The sequence below is a fragment of the Marmota flaviventris genome, chromosome 9, assembly GCF_047511675.1.
Source record: "Marmota flaviventris isolate mMarFla1 chromosome 9, mMarFla1.hap1, whole genome shotgun sequence".
Taxonomy (NCBI): Eukaryota; Metazoa; Chordata; class Mammalia; order Rodentia; family Sciuridae; genus Marmota; species Marmota flaviventris.
In genome coordinates, this window is record NC_092506.1 from 64,669,607 (window position 1) to 64,697,105 (window position 27,499).

The 27,499-nt window shown below is 48.0% G+C and overlaps 1 long non-coding RNA gene across 1 annotated transcript; it reads right to left on the reverse strand.

Moving 5' to 3' along the window:
• Positions 1–13,596: 13,596 nt before the first annotated feature.
• On the reverse strand, positions 13,597–21,357 carry LOC139707127 (uncharacterized). The gene is made up of 3 exons (XR_011708672.1): positions 21,148–21,357; positions 13,817–13,971; positions 13,597–13,741 (listed from the first exon to the last, which is right to left on the reverse strand). It is a non-coding gene; the product is annotated as an uncharacterized lncRNA (long non-coding RNA).
• Positions 21,358–27,499: the final 6,142 nt, after the last annotated feature.

Here is a 27,499-nt window from a genome sequence, read left to right on the forward strand (position 1 = left end):
ACCCAATCAAAAAATAGGCAAAGGAAATGAACAGGCACTTCTCAGAAGAAAAAATATAATCGATCAATAAATATATGAAAAAAATGTTCAATATCTCTAGCAATTAGGGAAATGCAAATTAAAACTACACTGAGAGTTCATCTCACTCCAGCCAGAATGGCAATTAGCAAGAATACAAGCAAGTGTTGGCGAGGATGGGGGGCGGGGTGGGAAGGCACATTCATACATTGCTGGTGGGACTACAAATTGGCGCGATCACTCTGGAAAGTATGGAGATTCCTTAGAAAACTTGGAATGGAACCACCATTTGACTCAATTATCCCACTTCTCAGCATGCAGACAAAGGAATTAAACTCAGCATACCACAGTGGGGCAAACATTCTTCCAGTGAGTCTATCAGGTAATGGTGAAAGAGGCTCCTCCTGTCATTTGCCTTGGTTTGTGGTCTATGCACCTGACAAAGGGATGACCCGGTGGGCCCTGGTGTGAGGCATACACTGCACCCTGTCAGGACAGGATGTTTTCTCCCCACTCATTCTCACCAAGCCTGTAGCAGAGCACTCCATAGTTCTATCCAGTCGGATCTCTCCCCACATAGAGGGTGAGGGGAGATGAGGGGAAACCAGTGAGCTGACTGCCCCAGCTCCATTGCAATAAAATCCTACCTCTGATCAGAGGCAATGTCGGACAGCACAGTGAAAGATAAGGCATTCTTGTGGGACTATAACAATCACAGAATGATCATTATAAGGTCCAGGAAAACAAATTAAGTGTTGCCTCCTCCATGAGGGGAGAAATATGATATAATCAACCTGTCACCAGATAGCTGACTGACTGACCCCCACACCACTGCTGCCCAACCAGGGAAAGGGTGCCAGATTAGGGGCTTAGCAGCGACCTCTGCTGTTGACAGGTTGAACACTAGACTGTGGCAGTAGGCAGATGAGCCTGGGTGAGTGTCCATGTTTTGAGTTCACCCATAACCCCCAACCCGGCTGCCATGGCTACTTCAGCCCATTCCGCACAGGAGTGTCTGGGGAAGTGGCTGATAGCTGGGTTGTCTTGTCTACCTAAGTGACTGGGGCTTCCTCTGTCATAGATACCCTCTGTAGGCATTTATATGAGATGAGTAGCTTTTCACACTCTGTGACTATTCTGAGAGGCTCATCCATACATCTCAGTGATGGTGCCCAAGACATCAGGATGCTGTCCATCCAGATGGCCCATTATCAGCTGCTCGGGAGTGACAGTAAAGAAGCACCCTGGGCCATCTCTCCATCTGCACATGTACTTATCCCCTGACATTCTGCCCACTGGGAAGCCTCCCTTTACCACTCAGATTGCAGAACCAGACTTGATTTGAGTTGGAATGCAGTGTCCATCATGTCCAGCTCATGTCCCTCCATGACAGCTGGTGATCAGGAACTTCCTATGGGTGTGGGTAGAAGAAGGGGGAAGATAGGGCTAGGTATCACCAAACCATATACCTGGTCTCATATTTTGCCACTTCCATTTTATTAAGGGAGACTTCTTTGCACGTCTAATCTTGTGACCCAGTGGATCATATTATACCCAGTTCAACTGTCATCTCTGGTAACCTGGTCATTTGGTGTTCATGTCAAATATTAATTCTCTACCAGGACTCAGAGAAAGTCACAAGCTGCTTTTCCAATGGACAAAAGTGATCCACAGAAAATAATATGGTTCTTCTCCAAAACCCTAGGGGCCTGCAAGGTGATTCTCTTGCCAGAACTTATACAAGGCTCCATGTGGCATCTCTGCCTGCTATGGATTACCACTGGGTCTCTTGAGTCACAGGCTGAGTGGCAGGGCAGCTTGCCTGAATCTGCTGCATAACTCTTTTTGGCTCTGGACTCCACTCCAGAGTAGAAGCTGTGTGGGTTATCTGATCGATGGGTGAGGGCGATACATCTAAATGTCATATACATTACCCCCAACACCTAAACAGGTTCACCAAGCACTATACCCTTTCTATGTGATGGGTGGCACAAAGCACCACAATTTGCCTCTCATGTTATAAAGAATATTCCAACACAACTCTAGGCTAACTGGACCCCAATGTGACAGCCTCCTAAATTTCTGCAGACAGGATCTCCCTCTCTTTAGCACATATCAGTACAACATCTAGGATTCTGGCTATCTCCCAAACACCAGGTCTAATTAGCAAAATGACATCAATATAATTAACCAGCAGGATGTTCTGTGGCATATCAAGCTGATCCAAAGTCCCTTTGAGCCCTATTATGACAAGGAACTGGGAGAAATGATATAGCTCTGGGGACAAAACAAGTAAGGGCATACTCTTCTCCTGCATACCACTTTTGATTTTCCTCACTGATAGGATGGAAAAGAAAATATTTGCTAGGCCAGTGGCTACCTACCAGGTGTCAGGGGCTGTGTTGCCTTGATCTAGTAAAGATAGCTATTCCAGATAACTTCCCTTGACATCACCCTCTGATGGCGTTTGTGATGATCAGCTTTATTCTCTAGGACTTATCTGGCTTTTGTACCAGTCAGAAGGCAAGTTACATGGAGATTTCACAGGACTGACTGTCCCTGTACCTCTCAAGTCTTTGGTGCTGCCGCTCACTTCTGCAGTGCTCTAGGGCACATGGTATTGCTTTTGCTACACTCTGGGCAAAGGAAAGCTATGGGTGCATTTTGGGGGTTTCTAGTTGACATTTTCTCCCATAGAACCCTCAATCTGCAGGCCAGGGAAGCAAAATATGGGGATGCTACTAGTTTCTGTGGATTTCTACTCCCATCCTTCACTCTGGAACTGGAGAAACAACCACAGGATGGTGCATGATCCCACTAGACTCTCTCTTAGAAGTCTTCAGGCCAAGACAGCACATCCCACCTGGACTTCCTACTTCTACCTGTGACCCTCCAGGTATTCTGGTTCTTCAGGCACCGGGAATGGAGCCAGTGTCTAGTAACCTCCTGGATGGTGTGGACACTTGATGGTCACCCTGGTGGAGGCCATAGTTCCCCCTTGGAGGAAGATTCATGGCATGCACTTTGCTCAAAGGGACTTAGAACCTCCCACCCCAGTCAAGAGCCTGAGACCCTCCACTAGGAACTAAGAGGCAGTGCACCCCACTATAGTGACTCAAGATGGGGTTCTTTTTATGTGTGTCAAGCCTAAAATTTTTTCTTCCTATGTTCAAGCATAACCTTAGAAGTCTTCCAGCTATTTTTCCCTTTAGGGAAAAATTAGTTAGCGATCCCCCACGGATCCCTGAGACCCTTCAAGAACCACTCCACACCTCTGGTAATTCTCCCCGCTGTTTGTTTTTGATGGTCGAGTGCTGCCATCAGTCTGAACTCCTGTCACCCACCAGGACACTTCCACCGCTAGCCTGCAGAGGACCACCACTAGAGGGTCCTTCAGCATGACCAAGTCCCCACCATATGTGTACTCCTTACTGCTCGGCTGGAGGCAGCATCCCCAGCTTCCCCAGGGGAGAGCAGGATGCAGAGACTAGTCAGCTTTCCTAAGCCTCCAGGGCCTTCCACTCCCCATTCCAAGGAGATTCTGGCACTTCCTCTTCACTCAGTGAGGCCCTCCCGCATTGGGTGTGAACTCCAGTTAGTCAACCTAGAAGATGATTAAAACTACTCCTAAATGACCAAGTCAAAAGGTCCCTAAATCCCCTGGAGCACCATATCAGCGAAGGTGGCCCAAGAGAGACTTAGAATCTCCCCACTGTGTCTAAACCCCTCTATCTAATCCATTCCCTTGGACTCCTGGTGATACAGATTGACGAGGTCTTATGAGTCTTTCACTACAGACTATCTACTTGACATGTGGTATAGACCTTAGACTTCTCCAGGCTAGACTGGGTTGGAACCCTGGCTGTGGCCTGAAGGCACAGCCTGTGTCCTCAGGGGCATGGGTACTGGTTCGTACTGAATGACTGTTCAGGAGCCACTGAAAGGCCAAAGAGAAGGGGTGCTCAGAAAGAAGGAGAGGGGCTGCCTCTGCTGGTACATGGGGTTCAGGGGGACAATTCTTGGTCCCATCCATGTCCTCCCCTTGTCTCCGTGTTCCCCTCTCCCCACCAGGGCCCCTCCTGTATTGTAGGAGATCAGAGGGCTCTGGAATTTGACCAGCAGATCGTGGGTTTGGGCCCATTATACCTTCCCCGACACCTGCCGGACACAAGGGACTAGGTCATGCATCGTGGAAACCTTCTGTTGTCCATGTGATCTCACCTATGTGGTCATAATTTTATATTTCTTATCAAGTATGCACTGCATAAAGATCAGTGAGAAACTACCTACATAACAGTATATACAGCCTAGCCTATGCATGTAGGAGATTCACACAGCACATTTCTCACAATGTGTCCCCATTTCTAAGTGACTCCTGACTATAAATATGCTCTCTGGGTCTGTAAGAACCAGAAAATACTTCCTCTATCTCTATAATAGCATCATTGCCACAGGGACCAAGTGCCACAGTCGCATGATATCCCAAACTGTGGTCTCTCAGCTTAGACTTGACATTGTGCTATTACCAGTGATAGCTTTCCGCTTCCCCCAGTAAAGAGATTATCCCTGTGTTGCACAGCTATAGCACCAACTCCAACTCCACGATCCTGTTTGGAGGGTCTTCCTTCTAGGGTCACTCCTAGTCAGAATCCATGCACAGTCAAATTGGGATCATCCAAGGAGATCTTGTGCATAAATGCTTGTGATGGAGCAGGGTACCAGTATCACAGCAGCCCAAGGCTAATGGTTGCATCCCTGTTAACCTCCCCAGGTCCAGTGGGTGGAAGGGAGGGCATCCAGGATCCAGGAAGAAGAGAGTTGGCTGCCAAGAAAGGTGCAGGGACTTTCAATGAAAGGACACATCAATCTGCAGCATCCTTGCTAGGAGAACTCAGGGAAGTAGAAACCCAAGGCCACGTCCTTCAGCCCTCTGGTCAGCTGCTAGAGCTTCTTATTGACCAAACCCAGCAAAAATTCAGGGTTCGAGACCCCATGGATATTGTCCACACAGGTCAGCCTCCTGGGACCTGGAAAGGCAGGTGAGGTGAAGAGTGGGTATGGATGGGCTGATGGGAGACCTCAGCATAACCTTTCCCTGTGGCAGTCAGGGGAGGGGTGGCATTTAGTCCATCCAGGCCTTGAAGAAGGGGGGGGGGGTGTCTTTCCTAGGAGCAGCTGGAAGGAGGACATCTAAGAAGAAAGGAGTGACATAAAGCAAACATGAAGAGACCAGAGCATCCAAGGTGCATAGATATGGCAGCTACTTGCCTAGAAGGTCCGTGTGGACACTCACAGCTGATAGGCAGGCCTGGCCTCAGACTCTGGGCCCAAATCTGCAGGGCTAATCTGAAAGGCATCCCATTTCTGGGTCTGTCCATTTCTGTGGTTTGGCATCGCCTCCATTGGATATTCAGAGACCTCCAGAGCCACAGTGGTCCACCCAGGGACGATAACCCTGGCCGGGTCTCCCACCCAACATTTCCCCCTGCTGTTCACCAAGTCTCCAAGGCCTTTGGGCCCTGATCTCACCAGGCCTCAACTGACCAAATGGGCCCTTTACTCAGCTCTCCCTGAGTGTCCCATTCTCCATGTCAGATGTGGCTCCCAAGCCAGAGGGGTTGTTGTCTGGTGTCTGTCTCCACAGAGAAAGTCCTAGGCAATGGCCGCTCTGAGAGAAGAAACTACCAGGTGTACCCAGAGCCTAGGTGGAGTCAAGGAAGACTTCAAGAGGAGCAGTCAATGACTATACCTCGAGCGTCCACAGCAGTTCACCAGGCAGATAGGAGCAGACAGCGCATGGGTGACAGGGACCAGCAGAAGCAGGTGTCTGGAGGCCTGGGAGCATGGACGATGCCAAGATTCCTGAGTCTGGGGACGTGGCAGGGGATGAGGCTGGAGGAATTTTCAGGGACCAAATGGAAAAGGGCCTTAAATACCAGGCTTGGCAGTTTAGATTTCACCCTGAAGACAAGGGGCAGGTATCAGGGGTATTTACCCAGACTGCTGTGACTCTGTGTGCATTTTTCCAGATGTTACGATTCCTGTCACCATTTTAGAGATGAGAAACAGAGACTGAGGGCAGGTAAGTAACTTCACAAGGTGACATAATTCATATATTCTAGAAACACATTATCTCCTTGAATTCTTGGAGAGCTAAGCAGAGTACAGGGCATGCTCTAGCTGTCTAGTTATCCATCCCAAACTTCAAGCCTTAACACAAGGATCATTTACTTTGTTCATGAATCTGCAATTTGGGGGGAGGCTGGGAAGGTTTGTCTCGGTGTCATATACATCCACCTGGCGTCGGGGGGTGTGCCTAGGACTAGGAGGCAGTCCCTGGGAAGGGTGCTCAGGTTGTCCACCAGTCTCCCTAGATCCTGGAAGAAACTGAGCCATAGCAGAGGGCCTCAGGTGTCAGGCAGACGCTCTGGTGAGTGTCCCCAAGAGGCAGTACCACCCTGGCTATTTTCTCTCCATTTTGGGGGCTTCCCCATGGGTATTAACAGCAACTCCATCTGTCCCCCCAGAAAAATGGAGCCTCTTGATTGAGGAAGGAGCTTTAAGTGGCCTCTGTGCCAACTCTCCAACTGGGCAGCACTGCCTGTTTGTATGTCCACCCTGCTCACACACCTCCATGCTTAGCCACTTACCAGTCCCTCTCGTGGGGCTGCTCGGCTATTGACACTTCTGACCTGTTAATTGACTGGGACTTCTGCACCCTGGTTGCTACTCTCATCAGCCCCAGGGAGCCAAGGAGCAGCAACAGAAAGTACTAGTGAATTTCACCACAAGAGCCTTTGCACACAGTCATGGGAGTCTCAGGCTGTACTGGGTGCTTGGCACACAGTGGCCCCTCTGCCCTCCTGAGATAGGAATGGCCTTCCCCATCTTGTTCATGACTGGGCCCCCATATGTGCTTGGCTAGATATGTGATAAAGCACATGCTGAATTGTTATCCCCATTCTGCTGATGAGAAAACCAAAATGCAAGGAGGTTATTACCAGCTGAAGGTCACAGGCTTCTCAGGTGGCAGAGCTGGGATTCAGACCAGGCAGCCTGGTTCCAAAGTCTGTGCTCCCGACCCCTATCTGTACTGCTTTTTGAAAACATTACCTAAACTTTTCTTTTCCCACAAAAGCATCTCTTAACCTGATTGTGTTCTTTACAGAGGTAGTAACAAAGACATGACGTAAGTGGCATTTCTATGACAATGCAGGATGTTCCCATCTCATATAAATTTTACCATAATAGCCCAGTAAGGTTCACAAGAGCAGGGGCCCCTCCCTCCTTATTCATTGCTGTGCCCCAAAGCCAAGTCTGGCATCTAAGTTATACACAATAAATATATGTCAAAGTAGCTAACTTCACAGATAAGGAATCAAGGTTTGGAGAACTTAAGAAACTTGCCCAGGGTGGCAGAATTAGTAAGCAACAGAGCCTTGATTTGAAACTGATCTCTCTGTCCCCAGACTATTTCTGCCATACCACTTGGTCTCTCAGGTTTCAGTTTCTTCATCAGTCAAATTGGGATCTTTAGGCTCTTTAAGGACACTACAGGGACAGAAGATATAATGCATATAAGGATGATCTGCAAATAAGAAAGAGACACAGATGAAGGCCTTCCTTCTTCTTTTTCTATCACTGAAGCCTATGCAGGGCCTGGTGCAGAAGAGGAGCTGGGGACTGTTGCAATGGGAGACCCTATGAAAGTGGGTGATGCCTAAAGGACATGAGTGAGACTGGCACGTGTGTGTGTGAGTGTGTATGTGTATGTGTATGTGTGTGTGTGTGTGTGTGTGTGTGTGTGTTTGGATGAATAGGATGGATAGGCTTGTGAATGGCTAGATGGGTAAATGGTTGGTTGGTTGGATTGATGGGTGGGTGTGTGGATGGTAGCTTAATGGGGCGGTGGAAAGGTTAATGGAAGGATGCTGATGGATGAAATAAATGCCCTTTTGAAAAAGTGTTGTCTCCTCTTAGCATTTTAGTCTGTATCCAGCAGGGGGCACCAAATCTTCAAGTAACTGGCCTCAGCTAGCGTCTCTTGGCGTTGAACCACCTACAAGAGGGAACACCTGGGCTTCTCCTGTAGTTTATTGACAGCTCTGGCAGGTGAAAGTCTCAAGGCACTGAAGGCCAAGTCAGAGTCTGCTGAGTGTAGGAGCAAGTCATCAAAAGCAGGCTCAGAGACAGCCACGCCTGCTGCCTGTACCGGGGGTCTCAGAGAGCACACTCTCTGCCCAGGGCCCAGGGAGATAAGCATGCCTTCTTCTGTGTTCTCACAAGGACAGTGCTTGGTCTGCTGGAGGTCCATGACACTTACAGGTGAGGCCTTTGGGGCTCAGAGATGTCCCCCAGAAAGCACGAGGTAAGAAGAAAAGGCATCAGTCTCTGAGGATCCAAATGAAGTTTCTGTGAGAATGAAGAAAATTCTATTTGAGTGAAAGTAGTTAGTTCCTGGGGATGGAAGACAGTCTGGGGAGCTGTTCTTAGGCTGGGGAAGATGCTGCAGACACGGGAGACCATCCTGCCACCTGGGCAGACACCAAATGCACCCTGCCCCAGAGGAGCTCCAGGTGCAAGTTGGTAATGTGGGAAATGAAGATTTTATGTGAACTTAACTTGCACCTCCCCAGGGTGTGAATTTGCTCACTTAACAGGACAGTAAAAGGCCACGTATTCCCTTTGGTGGTGATTTTATGCATAACTGTCACTCCTGACCCCTGCCAGGATTTCTCACAGGGACAAGGCTTGGGTCCAATTGCTTCAGAGGGACCTCGAAGGGCCCTCATTGGCAGGGGGCACCCTGCAGGAAAGCAAAGCCCAATTAGACACAACTTCAAAAAACAAAATCAACAACAACAACAACAAAACTTTAAGATGCCACAAAGCAACTGGCTGTGCCGAGCCAGAGGAGTGTCCAGCCCAGAACACAGAATAGCAGTCAGGCTTCGGGGGTGAGCTGGTACCCATGATGCTGAGCGCAGGTCTGCAGCCTGGCCGAGGCCCGCATGGGAAGGTACCTGCAGTGAGCCTTTTTTTCTCACATCAGTCAGTGTCCAGAACATGTCCAGGTGCTGCAGGCCAGTGTAGAGTTGAACAGGACCACACCTGCCCTGGCCTAAACCCTCTCCTGCTGAGCCTATAGCCTGAGACGTTTGTATTGCGACAGCCCCACTGAGCCAGCCAACACCTCTGCCACCAGGAGGGTCTGCCTCTTCTGCCAGCAGCTCACATCCAGGCTCCTAGTCCTGGGCTTCAATAGAATCTTCCCGTCCATCCTTGATGAAGTTCCTCGGGGGCATCCTGCTCACTAGTCACATGCACACCTTTGCACATCTGTGGGTTCCATATTCTCTGATCTTCTACTCTGTGCCTGCTCCATTTTTCATGCCAGTGAGACAGGGTGCTGCTGTAATTTGGTAGGGAAGGCAGAGATTTGGAAGATGGGAAAGGATGGGGCACATCAGGAGATGAGAACCACAGGCTTTGGAAGGGATCCCTGGTCTGGTGAATTCCAGCCCCTCCACCCTCATGCATGTGCAAGTGGATGAAACCCCCTCTGCGACTTCATCTCCATCCCCATATGAACATCGGAACTGGAGACAGACAGAAGCAACAACTGCGCAGAGTCAATGGCGAACTGCGAGGAGTAGATGAGGGAATCCAGAAACCCTGAGCAGCGGTGATGAGAAAGGAGCCACATTTGTCAGATGGGCCCTTGCCAATGTCCTGGAGGCTCAGGGGGCAGTTTGCAGCCTGAAGTGCTATCCAGTACTCTCCATGGCCCCAGTGACCCCCGAGGGGAGGCCTGGCACAGTGTTTGAAGAATTTACCATGGACTTGGAGCAAGAGTGATGGCACAGAGCGGACACCAGGGTTTGGAGACCTGAGGAGCCTTTCCTGATGCAGTGCTCCAGAGGCCCTGGGCTGTGAGCCAGGGAGGAGGCAAATCCTTGTCTGTGCTATTAAACCACCATCCAGCCACCTCCAAGAAGGGAGGCCTGTCACAGCTTCCTCTTGGACCATGCTTTGGGACTTTCTCACTTCCTCCGGGCTGTGCTACCTGTGATTTGCCTGTGCCTCCAACTCTTACCCTACAGAGTCAGGCCTGCCACACTGCCCCACCCTGAAAACGCCGGGCCTTGAACTCCGCCTGGTCCCTACTGGAACAGCAGTCTGACGTACTTTATTTCTGTTGTGCCTTTTCCAGGACCAGCTGCCAACGGTCTGCTTCTGCAGGCCAACACAGCTTCTCCCTGCCCCCTGGCGCCCCCACTGCCAATTCTTCAACCTTGAGTTGTCACAGTGGGCAGAGAACAATATGGGCAGATTGGACTTGTGCTGGGCTGTGCCTCTGTCTGGCCTGTGACCTCAGGAACCTAAATATCACCTATGAAATGGAGAACTGTGCCCACCTCCTGGGGAGGCTGTGGGTTTGTGTACAGTGACAGGATCACCTGGAACCCGTGGATGCCAGGGAATGTCTGCTAGGTCTGAATTCTAGAAAGCATGGGATGGAGTGAGGGGGGAGAGTGCAAGGCACAGAATCTGCAGGCTTGATGGGGTTTAAAGCAACTCCTCACCTGTGCATGGGCCAGAACTCTCTCCCTGTGAGTGTTGATCATCTCCACATGGAGACATTCCAAGAGCCAGCCCAGGGCTGGGAGCTTGCGATCAAGGCTGGAGTAGGCTCCAAGGAAAGGAAGCCATCTTTCAGTGAATCTGAACGCCAGCAGCAATCCCTGAGGGGAGCTGACCACCAGAGCTGGTGCCCAGCTGTGTGTGCAGAGACATGGGCCCACACACACGGGGTGGGCTTGGTCGTGAAGCCGAAGCCTACTCTGGGTTTGGGCTGTGGCAGGATTTCTACCTTCTGAGTGCCACATGTGACTTTCCGAGCCTTCTTTGAGGCAGAGGCAGCCAGCTGGGCCCCACATGCTTCCAAGGGCCAGCCTCACAGCTGGTGTTCCCATCACAGGGAGGAGCTGGCTCTGTGGGGATCTCGTGGCACCAGAGCCCAGCTCCCAGTCCTCTGCCAGGGCATGACCAGGAAGGAGGACTCTAAATAGGGAGAGGGAAGTGGGTGGAAACCCAGAAACATTGGTATTAGGAAAGACTGAGACAGCAGAGTGGAGGGGGGTCAGTGACACAGGGAAACAGTTCAGAACAAGTTGTCATAGACGGGGAAAAGGGAGGAAGGCAGAGAGAGACACGAGACAGAGACTCTAGAGTCACAAGCAAGAGAAACAGAAGGAGAGAGGGGGAGAAAGAGAACTAGATTCAGAGAAGGAAAAATTAAGACAGGAAGTGGATGCTGCAGGAGGGAAGTAAAGTCATAGAAGAAGGGGAAGGAGAGAGATTCCAAGAGCAATCAGAGGCAGAGAGGAAAGAATGCAAGATAGACAAGGAGCAGATGAGAGGACATGTTACAAGGGACAGGCGGTTGGAGAGGGAAGAGCCAGGAGGGCCTGAGGATCCAACCCTCTCCCCATTTTCCAGATGAGAAAACCAAGGCCCAATGAATCAGTAGCAGAATCAGGCTGAGAAAACAAGTGACAGAGATAGTGAAAGGAAAAAGACACCTGGAGGAAAGGTTGATAATGGATAGAAAGGTCCAAAGGGAGAGAAGCAGGAGGAGAGACAGGAGGGAGAGACAAGGTCCCCTGGCTGTGGCAGGAGACCTGAACACCCAGAGAGGTCAACATCCAGCCAGCCTCTCCCCAGATGGTGGCTCTGCCGGTGGCTAACCGTCTCCAGGGCCCCCTACCTGATCCGCGTGATGGCTATCAGCAGAGACACAGAAGGACAGAAGGGGCACATGGCTGGGGTGTGGGGTGGGACTGACAGAGCTTTCCACTTCCACACCTTCCTGTCCAGCAGGATGCAGTTCCTCAGACCTCAGATCAGACACAGGATGTCAGATGGATGGCCCCTGGAGGTGGGCACCCTGGCCAGCCTAGGAAATGTCAGCCATGGACATCAACATCCATGAACCACAGACACGAGAAGCCACCCAATTTCTCAACCTGAGACCATGCAGCAGAATGGTATTGTGACAGTGAGTGTGTGTGTGACAATAATGCAGTTAGCAGGCACATCCAACCACCCTTTGTAAGCATGACTTACAAAGGTATAGAAGCAGACCACAGGGTTCAGGAAAAGGGCCTCAAACCAGGAGTCTCAGGCTGTGTTGTTCACAAGGTTCCAAGATTTCAATGAGGGTTTCTTCTTTTTCTTTTTTACTTTTAAATACATTTATTTATTTATTTATTTATTTATTTATTTATTTATTTATTTATTTATTTATTTGTGGTGCTGAGGATCAAACCCAGTGCCTCACACGTACTAGGCAAGTGTTCTACCACTGAGCTACAACTCCAGCCTCTCAATAAGGATTTCTTGTGTGTTTTGTTTTGTTTTCCAGTATTGGGAATTGAACCCAGGTGCATTCTACCACCGAGGAACAACCCAGCTCTTTTTATTTTATTTTAAAACATAGTCTTGCTAAGTCACCCAGGCTGGCCTTGAACTTGCAATCCTCCTGCCTTAGCCTCCTGAATCACTAGGATCGCAGGTGTGTGCTGCTGTATGTACCTGTTCAATAAGGATTTTCAATTGCATTTTCATTTACTTGACAATATTTCTTAAGAGCTTTTCCCAGTTATGCAAGCAAATGTTTTCCTTTCCGGTAACAATTCAAAATTAAAAGGCATTTTTATAGGTTAACACTTGAATTTCTGAGCATTGAGTGGGGCAGTTCAATCAACATCAGCCTTTATCTACTACTTCCCCTGGGCCACGAGGAAGGTGGGGTCCAGCATGGGCTGCCAGAGCCCGTGCAGTGTGAGGAGGGTGTCTACACACACGGAGCTGTGGTTGTGATGAGAGAGTAGTTGTAAATAATCAAATAAGTATATTAAAGTAACGGGAGCCATGTTTCCACTGTTAGCAAGGAGAATTACAAATATGGCCAGAGAGAGAAACAGAACTAACCCGTGATGTTGGTTTGGAATCAGAGGTGGTGATGTGAACTCAGAGAGATACACTCTGCAGCCTTCTCTGCTGAGAGTGCCTGGGAGCAACACCCCAAAGCAATGAGCACTTAAATCTTGGCTTCTAAAAGGAGCCAGTGCTGCCTGATTCCAGGCCACTCCAGGGAAAACACAAGATGAATCTGGAACAGCCTGTAGTACCTGAAAGTAAATAAGTGCCTAAAGAATGATGGGGACAGGTCAGAAAGACCCAGCAGGTACTTTGCAGGAGCATCCATGGGCAAATCTGCATTACTCTCTGCACCAAAATAAGTAATGATAGTAACAGATTATAACTCCTTAAATAAAATAAGAAACCACGAGTCCAAACTGTTAGGGAGGAAAGGAAGGAAGGGAGAATTTGATGGTGAGCAGGATATTTATATAGTCTCAGAATTCCTCCCACAATATAATTATTTAGTATAAATGGAAAAGGGATTTCTGCAGTGATTTTCCTGTGGAGAAGCCTGGCAAACTCTCTCCAAGGGATCACAGCATACATTACCGGTGATGGGACAAGATGAAACCATAATACAGCAGCCCCTGGGACGTTCCTGCTGAAGACTCAAGACCTGAATCTAGTGATGAGGAGACATCACTCAAACCAAAATTGCAGGGTGTGCTGCAGAGAACTGGCCTGTAATCTTCAAGATCAGGAAAGCCCTGGCTCCGCCTTGCTCTGAAAGAGACTGAGACTTGGTAATGTGAGACTTGGAACCAGATCCTTTGGCTCTAAAGGACACGCGTGGGACAATTTTAGATACCTGCATGGGTCCCAAGGAGTAGATGGCAGTCCTGTATCCATGTCCATTTCCTGAGGTTGATGGTCCCATTGTGGTTACATAAGAAAATGCCCTTGTTTGTAGGAAACATTTGAGTATTTGTTCAGGACAAATTGTATGTATTCTACTTCAGCTTTCTGTAAATTTGAAATTGTTAAAACATGTTTTTCGATCTGCCCACAATAAAACTCCCAAGATAAAGATTTTTCATATAAGCAATGCCAGACCTTCAAGGAATGATTAACCCCCAATTTGCACACATCTGCCATATCAAAATCAAGGGCAGTGTGGTAAAGGAAAATTGTAAGTTGATGGAACCTACAAACATGTATATAAAAAGCTGCAGTAAAAGATGGGCTGTGTCCAGGCCACCAGCTTCAGGAGCCTTTTCTGAGAGCCCTCAGTTGGCCAGCCCTTTGTCTCTGCCTCACCCTTCTGGCCGCTCCCTATGCAGTATGTGGCTGCAATGGCCAGAGTGCCACCTTGGATAAAGAGGTCATCTCACTGGAGAGTGGCAGCCTATGAGGGGAGGGCCCTGGGGCATGGTACATTTGCTGGAGTACCAGGGCCAAACTGCCCCTAACTGCCTGCTCCAGACGTGTGTGAGAAAGACCGACATCCTCTGGTATGAAAGCCACTATTTTGGGTCTTTTGTCATTCACTGCCTAACCTAATCCTAACGATAGGTAGGCTATAGTTTTATTATATAATTTTATTGTTATAATCAACAATAGCAGACTATAGAAGAAAAGATGTATTTCATCTCATAGATGGAGGGGGGAAGAATCAAGAAAGTTCCACGTCGATTAGTGATTAAAAATAAAATAAAATAAAACTCTAAACAAATTTGGAAGAGACAAAAACTTCCTTGACTTCAGAAAGGAAGGAAGGAAGGAAGGAAGGAAGGAAGGAAGGAAGGAAGGAAGGAAGGAAGGAAGAAAAGAAACCCACAAGCAAGACTCACATTTGATAGTGACATGTTTTTGGTTTGCTTTTGGTTTTTGTGGTGCTGGGGATTGAACTCAGGCCTCACATGTTAGGCAAGTGCTATACCATGGAGCTACATTCTTTAGTCCTTTTTAAATTGTATTTATTTTATTTTATTTATGTATGTATTTATTTATTTTGGTACCAGGGATTGAATCCTGGTGAACTTAACCACCAAGATACATCTCCAGCCCAATTTTGTATTTTATTTAGAGATAGGGTCTCGATGAGTTGCTTAGTGCCTCACTGTTGCTGAGGCTGGCTTTGAACTCATGATCCTCCTGCGTCACTCAGGCTCTGGAGACACTGGGATTACAGGTGTGCACCACTGCACCTGGCTTAATTTTGAGACAGGTTCTCAGTAAGTTGCTGAAGCTGGCCTCCAACTTGAAATCCTCCTGCGTCAGCCTCCCAAGTTGCTGACACTATAGGTGTGTGCTGCCACATTTAGCAAGAGTGAGATTTTTTTTTTTTTTAATCTGGAAGAAGACAAGGATTCCTGCTCTAAGGAATTCTGGTGAATTCTGTTCTGGACACCCACCCCCACACCAACCCCACACGCACACGAACACACACACACACACACACACACCACACACACCACACACACACACACTCCCCCCTCCATCAGCACAGTAAAATAAGAGAAGGAAAAAGCATAAAGATGAAAAAGGAAAAAACAAACTTCATAGTCTGCAAATGACATTATTATCTACATAAAATGCATCATCTACAAAGGAGTAATTAAAATGAAGTATAGAGGTATACATGAATATAAAATAAATACATAAAAAGGCCGTGCAGTGACACATGACTGCAACCTCAGATAGTGGTAAGATCCAAATTTGAGGCCAACTGGGAAAGTTAGCAAGACTATCTCAACACACACACACACACACACACACACACACACTCACACAAACACAATTTTTAAAAAGATGAATTGCTTAGTGCCTTCCCCAAAAACAGAATTCACCATAATTCCTTAGAGCAGGAATACTTGTCTTCTTCCAGATTAAAAAAAAAAAAAATCTCACTCTTGCTAAATGTGGCAGCACACACCTGTAGTGTCAGCAACTTGGGAGGCTGACACAGGAGGATTTCAAGTTGGAGGCCAGCTTCAGCAACTTACTGAGAACCTGTCTCAGTAAGTTTATAATGGCAACAAATTTAAACATACCTTAAAACAAATTTAATAAACAGATGGGCAAGCTTTATTACAAATGAGAAAAATTTTGAACTTTATTGAAAAAACATTAAGAATATCTTTAAAATGGGAAAATATTTTAGATACATGAATAAAAAATGATTACTTACCAGTGTCACATAATGATCTATAGATTCCTTATTCTTCCAGTCAAATTCCAGAATATCTCTTGGGGAATTTTGCAAGCCAATTCTACAGAGACTTTTTTCTTTTTAATCAATGAGCAAAAAAACTGAGATAGTCCCCCAAAAAGAAAAATAAGATGAGGAGGCCTGCCCCATGAGCTAGTGAGATGAATTATAAACCACAGAAATTAAGAAAGCATGGTGGTTGAGAAAGGTATTATCAGAGCAAAGGAACCGAATAGAGGCTCCCCAAATCATGTATCAGAATGTCGTAAAAGGCAGCTGCGTTACTGAAGAGCAAAGAACTGCTTGCTGAACAGTGCTGACCCTTCTGGTTGCTCCTTATGAAAAAAAAAAAGAAAGAAAGAAAGAAATGTGATCTGCACCTGACACCAAACACATAGATAAGTGCCACATGGACTAAGGCCTTCACATGGGATAGCCAACTGCTTTTGTTAATTTTAGGAGAAAATATGGGAACATTCTTTTATGAACCTAAGCTATGGAAGAACTTCAACAAGACATTTAAAAATGCAAATACCAGAGGAAAGTGCAATCTATTTGACTATGATAGCATTTAGAATTTCGGTGTATCAAAAGATGCCCTAAGTGCTGGGGTTGTAGCTCAGTGGTGGAGCGCTTGCCTAGCATGCATGAGGCACTGGGTTCGATCCTCAGCACCACATAAAAATAAAATAAAGATATTGTGTCCACCTAAAACTAAAAAATAAATATTAAAAAAAATAATAATTTTTTTAAAAAGATGTCCTAAGAGAAGCAGGGTGTGGTGGCAAATACTTGTAATCCCAGCTACTCCAGAGGCTGAGGCAGGCGGATGGCAAGTTCAAGGCCAGTCTCAGAGACTTAGCAAGACCCCATCTCAAAATAAAATAAAAAGGGTATGTTGTTCAGTGGTTAGAGCGCTCCTGGGTTCAATCTCCAGTGCCATAAAAATTTTAAAAGATGCCACCAGAAAGTGAAAATACAAGTGTAAAGTGGGTGTGATGAGTTATATTTTCCATAGACAGCTGTGACAATAGCTCTTACCCCACAGGCCCTGCTAGAGCCTTGCCACTTCCCATCAGGAGACAGTTTCTATCCTTTGCCCTTGAGCCTAGGCAGGTATTTGTGGCTACCTTGAGCAACAGGGGACAGACAGTATGAAGCTGTGTGACATCCAAAGCTAGGTCATAAAATGCCATACCCTTCAGCCTCATGCCCTGCTTCTGGCCTTGGGCTGTCCCCATTCCACTTGTACCATGCAGATGCCACAAGGCTGCTCTCCGGCTCAGACCCTGGCTTTACCACATCAGATATGCTAAAGTTTGCTTGAGTTTGGCTCCTCCAGCTGTCTCCTAAGTCCCTCCCTCAGGTCCACATGGCCTGGAGCCTTGCTCTGGCCCTACCTGGGAGCAGACCTGAGAGGTGGGGAGAGGCCTAGAATACAGAAATGAAAGACATATCCAACATCCACTCATGCTGAGGAGACAGGGAGGGAGGGGAGGCCTGGAACAAACCCACATGGGTACCCTCAGAGTGGGGAGTCCTGTCCCCACCAGCTGCCTGGTCCTGTCCTCCAGACATGCCCAGTGAGTGGGAATATGTTGGGCCTTGAGAGTTGAGCCCTGCTCTGCCTTTGACGAGCTATGTGAGTCTGGCGTGTCACTGTGCCTCTCTAGGTCTCAGCCTCCCCAGCCCCCAGGTTCCTGTGGAGATCTTTTTTACCACCTTACACCTGTCAGGGTTCTGATATGTGCTACAGGTGCTCCATAAGGAAGGCCCTCCCCGCCACCCTTGTGCCTACCCAAACCTCCTGCTCATTTGCCAAGACCCTCAGACAGCAGAAATCATGCCAAAGCCATCTTTGTGTCCCAGGTCCCAGCAAGGGGCCTCACACAAAGCAAGAACCAGGAAATGGCTGCTGAGCACATAATGAAGCCTGTTCCTCTGAAGGAACAAGAAGGGCCTGCTCTGGCTGAAGGTCACACAAGCCTGTTACCAGCCACCCTGGGGATGGAGTCCCTTGGCTTCTTTGAGAGTCCTGTGAGTGAGCCGTCACGGGGACGAGGGGAGTCACCACCCTCCAGTCAGCTGCTCTCAGTGGATCTTGTGATACCCACGATAGTCCCATTTATTCACTTATTTTCCAATAATGGCACTATTCCAATAAGGGCTTTTTTTCCCTGCTAAGATCTGCAGACAAATGTGAAGGTATTAATTGGCATCCATGCTGGCTTTAGTACACCTCTGAAGCTTCCATACCTCAAGAGGCACAGGGTAAACCCTCAGTGATCTGCGGGTAGACTGCCCAGGCCAATGTGCACTCTCAGGTGGTCTCCCTGGGCCTTCTATCTCTCTGGCTTTCCAACTTAGACTGAATCAAGTAAAATTCAATGTCCTGAGATATGCTCATGTGATTTTGGCCTGTTCCACCCCAGTCCAGTCCAGTCCCACTAAGCTGGAGGGTGCTCTCAGACATGAGGCAGCCTATTAACCAAGACATGGACCCTCAATGAGCTCCACTGTGGGAGCCAGTCTGTCCCACTGTCCCTCTGCCTGCTCCCTCATGTCCACAACAGCATTGCTGAGTCACTGTGTCTAGGAAACAGGCTAGAGAGCAGAGGACTGAGGCAGGAGACTGGGGTCACAGATGCTATGACATCCTGCTCTACAGATCCAAAGTCCACCCGGCTGCAGGGAGTAGCTGGTTACTGCTGACAGCTTCCCGTTTCAAGCCTCTCTGCCCCTGAAGAGAAAAGTCTTTCCCAGAGCCTGCTCACCTACAGGGGCCTCTCCATCCCCAGTGACTCTGGGCTCACTTTCTGCATGCACTTTATTGCTTTCTCTCCCCAGTAAGTGCAGAGCCACAGCTGATTTTCTTCTAGGATCACCACCCCCCAAATGAACTACATGAGCCAAGCCCCTGTCTCTGGATCTGCTTTGGGGAAACCCAAAGGAAGACAACCATGGAGGAGGCTGAAGCAATAGCCCAGAGAGGTGCTGAAGGCCTCAACCAGGAGAGGGACTGAGAGGATAGAACTGGTCAGTCCCAGAGACAAAAGTGAATGGGCAGGACCTGACAATGAGCAGATGTGGGAGGTGGCGTGCTCAAGGAAGCAGGGTTGCGTCAGGTTTCCCAAGTTGGCAATATCTTTACTGTAACGAGAGACGATAGAGAACTAAATGTGGTCAAGTATGACTTCAGATTTTCATGAATTTCAAGTTTCAAATCAAAATATTAAAATTCAATTTGAACTGAATTTATAAATTTTCAATTTCAAATTTTACATATTCAAAATTATAGTTAATCCTCATAACAACCTTGTAAGAGAACCTTCAGTTCCAGGCAGGGAGCTCGGTTACTGCAAGACTCTTGTGGTATACAGGGGGGAAAATGACCCTCCCCCCAAAACATATTCATTTCCTAATCCCCAGAATCTGAGACTATTACCTATCATGGCCCAAGATGGGGATCACTTTATATGGCAAAAGATGTGATTAAGACAAATATATTGATTTCCCATTACATCAAAAAAGAGGGAAAAAGGACTTAAGGTGACCCATGAGATTTTGTGATAATACAAGATTATGTGTATTCAGGATTGTATATTTGATTAATGGAATATCAAAGGCAGTTATAAAAATAATGATGTAGAAGAATATTTAATGACATGGAAAGATGTATAGAGCATCTTATTATGAAAAAATAGTCTATAAAATAGTATTTATAGAAGAGAATTCATTTTGAGTATGTACATAGGTATATGTAGTAGATTCCAATTGCAGATCATTTAGATATGCAAAAAAACAGTAATTTCATTTTTCTAATTTTCTTTTTTCTTTCTTTTTTTCTAATTTTTATTTCTGTAATGAACCCCCATTCTGTGAGGTAGAAACTTAATCTCAGTCATATTTCTAAATTCCCTACCCTCACCTCCTTTTCTCTGTTCCTACAGGTAGGTCAAGTGTCACCTGTTCATGGTGGAGCCCCTGAGACAGACATTCCATTACTTTGTCTGAGTCCTGGCTGCCAGTCCTCACTGGTCATTGTCTGGTCAAGCTTTGTTCCCAATCATGGGCCCTTCAGTTCCAGGTAGGGAGCTTGGTTACAGCAAGATTCTTGTGGTATACATGGGGGGGGATGACCCCTCCCCCAAAACATATTCATTTCCTAATCCCCAGAATCTAAGACTATTACCTATTATGGCAAGAGATGGGGATCACTTTATATGGCAAAAGATGTGATTAAGACAAGGATTTTGCAAGGAGCAGCTTATTATGGATTATCTGGGTGAGTCCAAAGTACAATTCCATGTGCCCTTGTAAGAAACAGAGGAAGTTCAGACAGACGAGAAGGTGATTTACAGATGGAACAGAGAAAGGTGCTAAGAAGACCAAAAGCCACCAGAAGCTGGAAAAGAAAAGGAAAAGATTCTGTTGCAGACCTTCCAGAGGTGCTGTGGCCCTGCCAACACTTTGATTTCAGCCCATGACAGATTTCCCACTGCTGGCCTCCAGAAAGGTGAGAGAACACAACTCTATTGTTTGAAGCCACCCAGTTTGTGGTGATTTGTTACAGCAGCCTCCAGAAACTGATACAGCTGCACATCAGGTACACTATGGTCCTGCCTGGGTCCAGCATGGGAGCTTTTCAAGTCTCTCCGTTACTTCCCACACTCCCAAGGGCCCAGGACCCCTGTGCTGTCCCCAAGCCTCTCCAGGGCTATGAGGCATTCTGGGAGGCTCCCTCCAGCCCATCAGCCTAGGCTTCTCTCAGATACCCCTGCTCTTCCAGCTAGGACCTCAGCAGGAACAAGGAGCTTAAGTGCCCTGCACCCAGGCTCTGCAGAGTGGGAAGGAACGGGTCTGTCCTGATCTTGGAGCCCCACAGTATCCCTCTGCCCTCTTGTGGCTGGTCCCCATACACCTTCTTCCTGGACAGAGCTGGGGGAGGTGAGTGATGGGGCCCCTTATTAGCACCCACAGTTCCTCACCTTCCCTCTAATTCTGTCTCTTCTCTTCATCAGGATATTCTTCTTCTGGGCTAAAATCTTGTCAGTTCTTAAATCTTCCAAATGGGTTGCTTCCTCTCATGCCTCGAGCCAAATAAGTGCCTTCTTTTCTGCCTGTGTCCCACCATGACACGAAACAAATGTTTATAGCCCAGTTATCTTCTAGCCACATATGGCACACACCCATGATTGAAAAGAAACACTAAAAAAAAAAAAAAAAAGATTAAAAGTGGTTTTATTTGAATCACATATATTTTTATTTATGATCCTTTTCATATACATCCCCTAAAATATCTTATATTCATAAGTATTACTTTTGTAACTGAGGGAAAATTTGCTATTTAAGGAGATAACATTTAAGGTAAATTTTTAAAATAGGCGCGAAATAACCGAGCACGGGAACCAAGTTGAAGCAGCCCAGGGACGGCTGTGTTCCCTGTGGGCAGCACTCGCTCGGCTCCGGGCTCCCAGCAGCCAGGAAGCAGCAAAACACAGCCAGTTTTCATGAGTGAAACAGACCAACTGCTCAGAAGGACTGCTATTCTTAGGCCCAGGAGCAGACAGGAATTTCTGCCAAGGATCTGTTAGACACATTATTAATCTACTCTTTCAAGAGAGAAGTGAAGCTGAGTAGTGAAATAACTTGCCCAGTGATACAGCTATGAAGAGGTAGAGCTGGGGTGGGAGCCCCTAAAACAGCCATGGGGAGTGTCCTTTAAAAACAGACCATGTGGCTTCTTTACTCAAAATCTCCAGTGGCTCCAAAGTCATTCAGGGAAAAAGCCAAAGTTCTGATGGCCTATGAGGCCCTGGTGAATCTGCCCAGTAACAACCACCCTGACCTCTTCCCCTGACTCTCTTGTTCCCTGCTCCACCCAACAAGGCTCCATGGCAGGGCCTTTGCCCTGGCTGCTCCTTGGCCGAGAACATTTTCCCCAAAGAACTCTCTCTGGAGAATTCCCTTACACCCTTTGAGCCCTGGCTCGAATGTCCTCTTCTAAAGAGTCGACACTGGCTACCCGATTTAACTTGTCACCCACCCCCTCCCCAGTGCTGCCCCCTGAACTACTCTATTTTTATCCATAGCACTTGTCACTTTCCAACATTCACGCTGCTTGCTATTTGTCATCTGCTCATTCTATTAGAAGTCATGCTCCACAAGGACAGGATTTATGTCTTTTGTTCACTGATGTCACCTAAGCACAGTAGGCAGAACCTGACACATGAGAGATGCACACTAAGTATTTGTTGAGTGATTGACAGATGCAGAGAATTCTCCCCACACTGCCAGGCACATGGTGAGGCCCAGAGAATGTGACTATTTATCTTGTGAAGCTCATGGCTAGGCCCACTTCCCTCTGCGAGTGTGATGGGCTAGGTCTTGTGCTAGTTACCAGCGATGGAAATAACCAGTCCTCAAGGACTGCCCATTCTATGGGGAATAATGCCAACTAACATAACGAGGAAAGCAAGACACATTTTTTTTTTTTTAAATTGGAGAGAAAAGGTGTCAAGAAAAGGAGAGAATTTATGTACAGAATCATGCTTTCATAGGAGTTTCCCACCAAGTGTTCATTAAGACCCAGAGGTAGATATAAACAGCATCATTTGCAAGCAAGTAAACTGAGGCTCATTAACCAAAGTCAAGTCGATAAATGAGTCTTTGACCCAGCAAGACCTCAGGATTCCAGTCAAGCTGGGCATAGGCAGGATATGAACAGGCAGAGAAGGGTGACTGCACCTGTATCTGTGCCAAGGACAGCAGGAGCCCAGGCACAGATGCAGTAGCATGTGGAATGTGTTCCAGGGCAGTCAGAATCAGGGAAGGGCTGGTCTGTCTGACATGTCACTTTAACCCATGCTCAGCCAAGGGAGAGAAGGTGCCCAAGTGCATTGTACACCTGAGCTCAAATCTCTGGCTCCTCAGCAGCCACCCTGGCCACTTGCTCAAGAACCTGCAAAAGCGGCACTGGGGTTGTGGCTCAGGGGCAGAGCGATTGCCTAGCATGTGTGAGGCACTGTGTTCGATTCTTAGCATCACATGTAAATAAAATAAAGGTCCATTACTGCAAAAGTAATCTCCAGGTCCCTTTGCTCAGTCTGCTGTGTGCCCAGTATCTCTGAGCATCCTCCCCTGCCATCCACAGAAGACACAGATGAGATTTGAACGCTCCTGGCTTATTTCTTGTCAGGCATTCAAATTTCATCTCAAGTAACACTTACCCTGAGGCTTCAGTGCAGGGGGGAGAGGGGAGGAGGAGGGGGAGGTATCCATGTCTTAACATTTAATTCTCATAATTGTGCACTGAAAGGGAATCCCAGGTCCTGATCTATAGGAAAGAAAGCTGAGACTCAGAGAAGGAAGTACTTTGAGTAGTTTGCCTAAGGCCATTCCCCTCCCCCCCACCCAAGGCAAAGCAGGATCCACTAGGGCTCAATCTCACTTGTTTGATTCCTGCCTTGGGTATCACTTTCCACTCTCACTTTCTCTGCCTTGACATTACACCCTGCCCATCTGGGGTCTCATTCCCCAGCTGAGCAACCTGGAGATCTAGTAGCTCAGCCCCCAGCAGGCTACGCAGGAGGAAGGAAGCTGAGGGAGATAGGCCCCTCGGAGAGCCAGGAGTGCAACGTTGTTCTGGGGGCTGCTCCCTGGCCAAGGAACTGTAGCAATCAGCGACAGGAAGGGGCCAGGCTACTCATGCAGGGTGGGGGTGGGGCGTCTCCATGCCAGAAAAGGCCCAGATGGCCTCGACCAGGGGTCACTGCCATTTTTTTCCTCCCCCTCAGCATGGCAATGCTTGATGTTTCGGTCCCAGCACACCCACCAGGCTGGAGCACCCGCCAACAGGGATGGGGTGGGGTGGGGTGGGCAGGAGAGGGGATTCAGGCTCGAGTTAGGGCCAGGAAAGGGCTTCAGAGAAACAGAGCGGCCCTCAGCCAGGCTGGGGAGGGAAGGCCTGTGGAGTGGGAGGGGCTGCTACTACTAGTCTGGAGAGAAGAAAGAGGAGAGAAGGACACAGAAAAGTAAAGAGGAGGAGAGTGGGACAGAGAAGGAAACAGACAGCCAGTAGAAGAGAGAGAAAAAAGAGGACCAAGCCAGAGGCACAGAGACCGAGAGAGAAGAGAAAGGAAAGTAGAGGGCAGGAGGACGACAGGGGGATCTGAGAGGGGGAAAGGGATCTCCACCAGGGGCAGGGAGAGGCCCTGGGCAGCTTCTCTGCTGGCGCTGGGCTGCCTGCCTGCTGGACTCGGGAAAGAGTAGTGACCGCACCCATGTGGAAGCTGTCAGGGTCCCTCGAGAATGAGGGTGTGGGGAGGAAGCCAGACAGGAGCCACGTCTACCAGAGGAAGCAGCAGGATTTGACAGAGGCTGAGTGCGCAGAGCAGGGAGGCTGCAGCAGACTGGTTTCTCCGGTCGGGAGCTTCTCCACAGGGGGAAAGTGCGGCAGCCAGCCTCAGTAGGACAAGGACCAGGCTGGGTGGAGTTCCCAGAGAAGGACAGCTCCCCCAGCTCCGCCTCTTTAAAGATAAAAAACAAAGGCCTAGGGAGGGGAAAGGTGTGCCCAAGATCCCATCAAAACACCTCCCTCATTCATTCACCTACACAGTCACCTGTTCAATCATTAACAGCACCTCCATGTACCTAGTACTGTACTAGAGACTGGGGGGACATAGAGAGACATGAGGTGGTCTCCACACACAGTCTGATGCGGAGGCATCACAAGAGATGCCACAGTGGTAAAGGAAAGCTCAGGGGACTCACCGACAGGGCCTGAAGGGGATACCAGGGCCAAATTGAAAGATGAGCTGGAACCAACCAGGAAGAGAGGGGAGGAGATATCATTCCAGGCAGAGGAAACTGAAAAACCAAGTGCTTCGCATTGGGGCCACAAAACTCAGCTCCCTGTGCTCTCCAGTGCACAAGGAGGCTATAATAAACTTTGTTTGTTATAAATCTGACTTTCCTCCTAAACTCCTCCCTCCCTTGGTCAACAGGAAAAAAAGTACATAATGTCATCCTATTTGGCTTGAAGTTCAGTCTGATCTGATCATTTAAACAATCCAGGTGATATTCAGTCTGCCTTGTATGAAAATGCTTCATCCCTCAGGTATCTTTCACACACCATGTGGAGGTGTTGGAAAATGTCAGGAGTGTGAATGGGGGTATTGGCGGGGGGTGGGGGGCTTAATGTGAGCAACCAGGCAGGAAGATGATTGCCCTGAAGAGGCAAAATCAGGAGGCCACCTGACTCTCTAGGTTAATCCTCTACCTGCCTGATTGTTGGGCTCCTCAGATGGGGTCTCCAGCTAGCAAACTGGGGTCTTCTTTTATCCCAGGCCTTGCCTCCAGTGGTGATTCCACCTGACCAGATTACACCTGGGCTCTGGGAACCTGCAGAACCACAGTCTCTACCCTCTTCTTCATCTAACCACTGCCCAGGGGCCTCCCCACAGCCTCTCAATTCAGCCTGTAGGTCACTTGGAACACAAGACATCCCAGCTAAGCAAATGCTCTTGCCTCCCTCTCTCAGGCCACAGTATAAGTGCAAGTTTATAGGGCTGCGTGGCTCTGTGCTGCAAAGGATTCCATAACATGAATGACATACCAGGGTTTTTAACCATCCCCATCCTTATAGATCTCCCCCCATGTTTCAGTATTATAAACAATGCTGCCATAAACATCTTTGTGCTTTCCTCTTCATGCTCATTTGAAGGTGTTTCTTTGGGGTGGATACCATGAGGTCAATTGCTGGGTTATATACAAAGTGTATTTTAAATTCTGATAGGATCTGTCAGGGGGCTACAGCAACTCACCAGGCCATCAACTCTTATCAACTTGAATATTACAATGGTTTGGATGTGGTTTATCCCCCAGGGGGCTTGGTCCCTAGTGTGATGATATTAGGAGATGGTGTGGACCTTTAAGAGGTGGGGCCTGGTGGGAGTTCTTTAGATCTTTGAGTTCTGCATTTGGAAGGAATTATAATAGTTCTTCTGGGATTCCTGAGTTAGTTCTCATGAGAGGGTTGTGAGAGAGTTGATTAAAAAAGGAGCAAGCCCGGGCCCCTCCCCTTTCTTTGACTTCCTGTCTGGCACTGTGATTACTTCCTCCTGCACAAACTCCCTTGTTGTGCAGTTGACCATGAGGTAGCGGAGCTCATGCTGGCACCATACCCTTAAACCTCCAGAACTATGAGTTGAACAAACTTTTATCGAGTACCCAGCCTCAATTCATTTTTTAGACTTTTATTTCCCTGAGGACCAGCAAGGAGGGCATCTTTGCAACCTTAAATCCTTTTTATTTCTATTGTGAATTTCCTAATCAAACCCTTAGCCCAGTTTTTATTGGTTTATCTTTTTTTAATTTTTAAAGTTCTTTCTATTTTCTAGACATTGATCCCCTCTTATATATGTAGCAAATATTTCTCTTTATTTGTCATTTGAGTCTTAACCTTCCTCTGTCTCTTATTCAAAAAAAGTTCCTAATTGGCATGTGGTCAAATACAGCAAACATCTCCTTTAGGAGATCTCCTTTAGGAGATGTTTCTTCTAAGTTAAAATTTGCTCAGATTTTTTCTGCAATGTTTGAAAGAGACCCCCTGAATTGTCCCTCACAAAGTAGAGGCGGGGTTTAGTCTACCTTCCCCAGCCGTAAGCCAGCCCATGTCCCAGCAGCCCCTGCCACCACCACCCCTCCATGTTGCACGATAGCCCTGAATGGAAACTTGATCCCACAAACTGACACAGGGCAGGGCCCTCTGCCAGGCCACCATGGTCCTCTAGGAGTTGTCCCACCAACTGCAAGCTGAACTCAGATAAGGATGCAGCTCGGCCTGCTTGGCCTGTAGCCATGGGTTGGGTCATCCTATGGGGCAAGATTGGCACTGTCATCATCTCGCCGATAAGATTCCTGTCCCTTTTTCTCCTCTCGATTAGCTCAGGGATCAGGCAGCTCTTCTTTTCAACCCTCAAAACACTCTAATTACACTCTAATTAATACCCCTTTTCTCTGACCACACGGCTGTCCCCACCCGGGGATGGCTTTTCGCCATGCTTTCTCCCAGGCCTTTCAAAGGGTGGTTGTGTTTCTCAGGAGTTGAGAAGAACAGGAAGCCTCCACATCGGGCTTCGCCCTTTCAGCCCCTCGCACCCCAGCAGCCAGAGCCCCGGTGCAGGAGCAGTTAGCTGTCCCCTTTCTTAGCTTCGTTCCCAGGCAACCCAGGAGGCAGCTAGCTTCCAGGGCTTGCCTGCCTTCTAGAGAACCCTGGCCCACTGTCCCCTTCCTCAGGGACCATTGCTCTCCTATGCAGTGGGGACCTTTCTTAAGCAA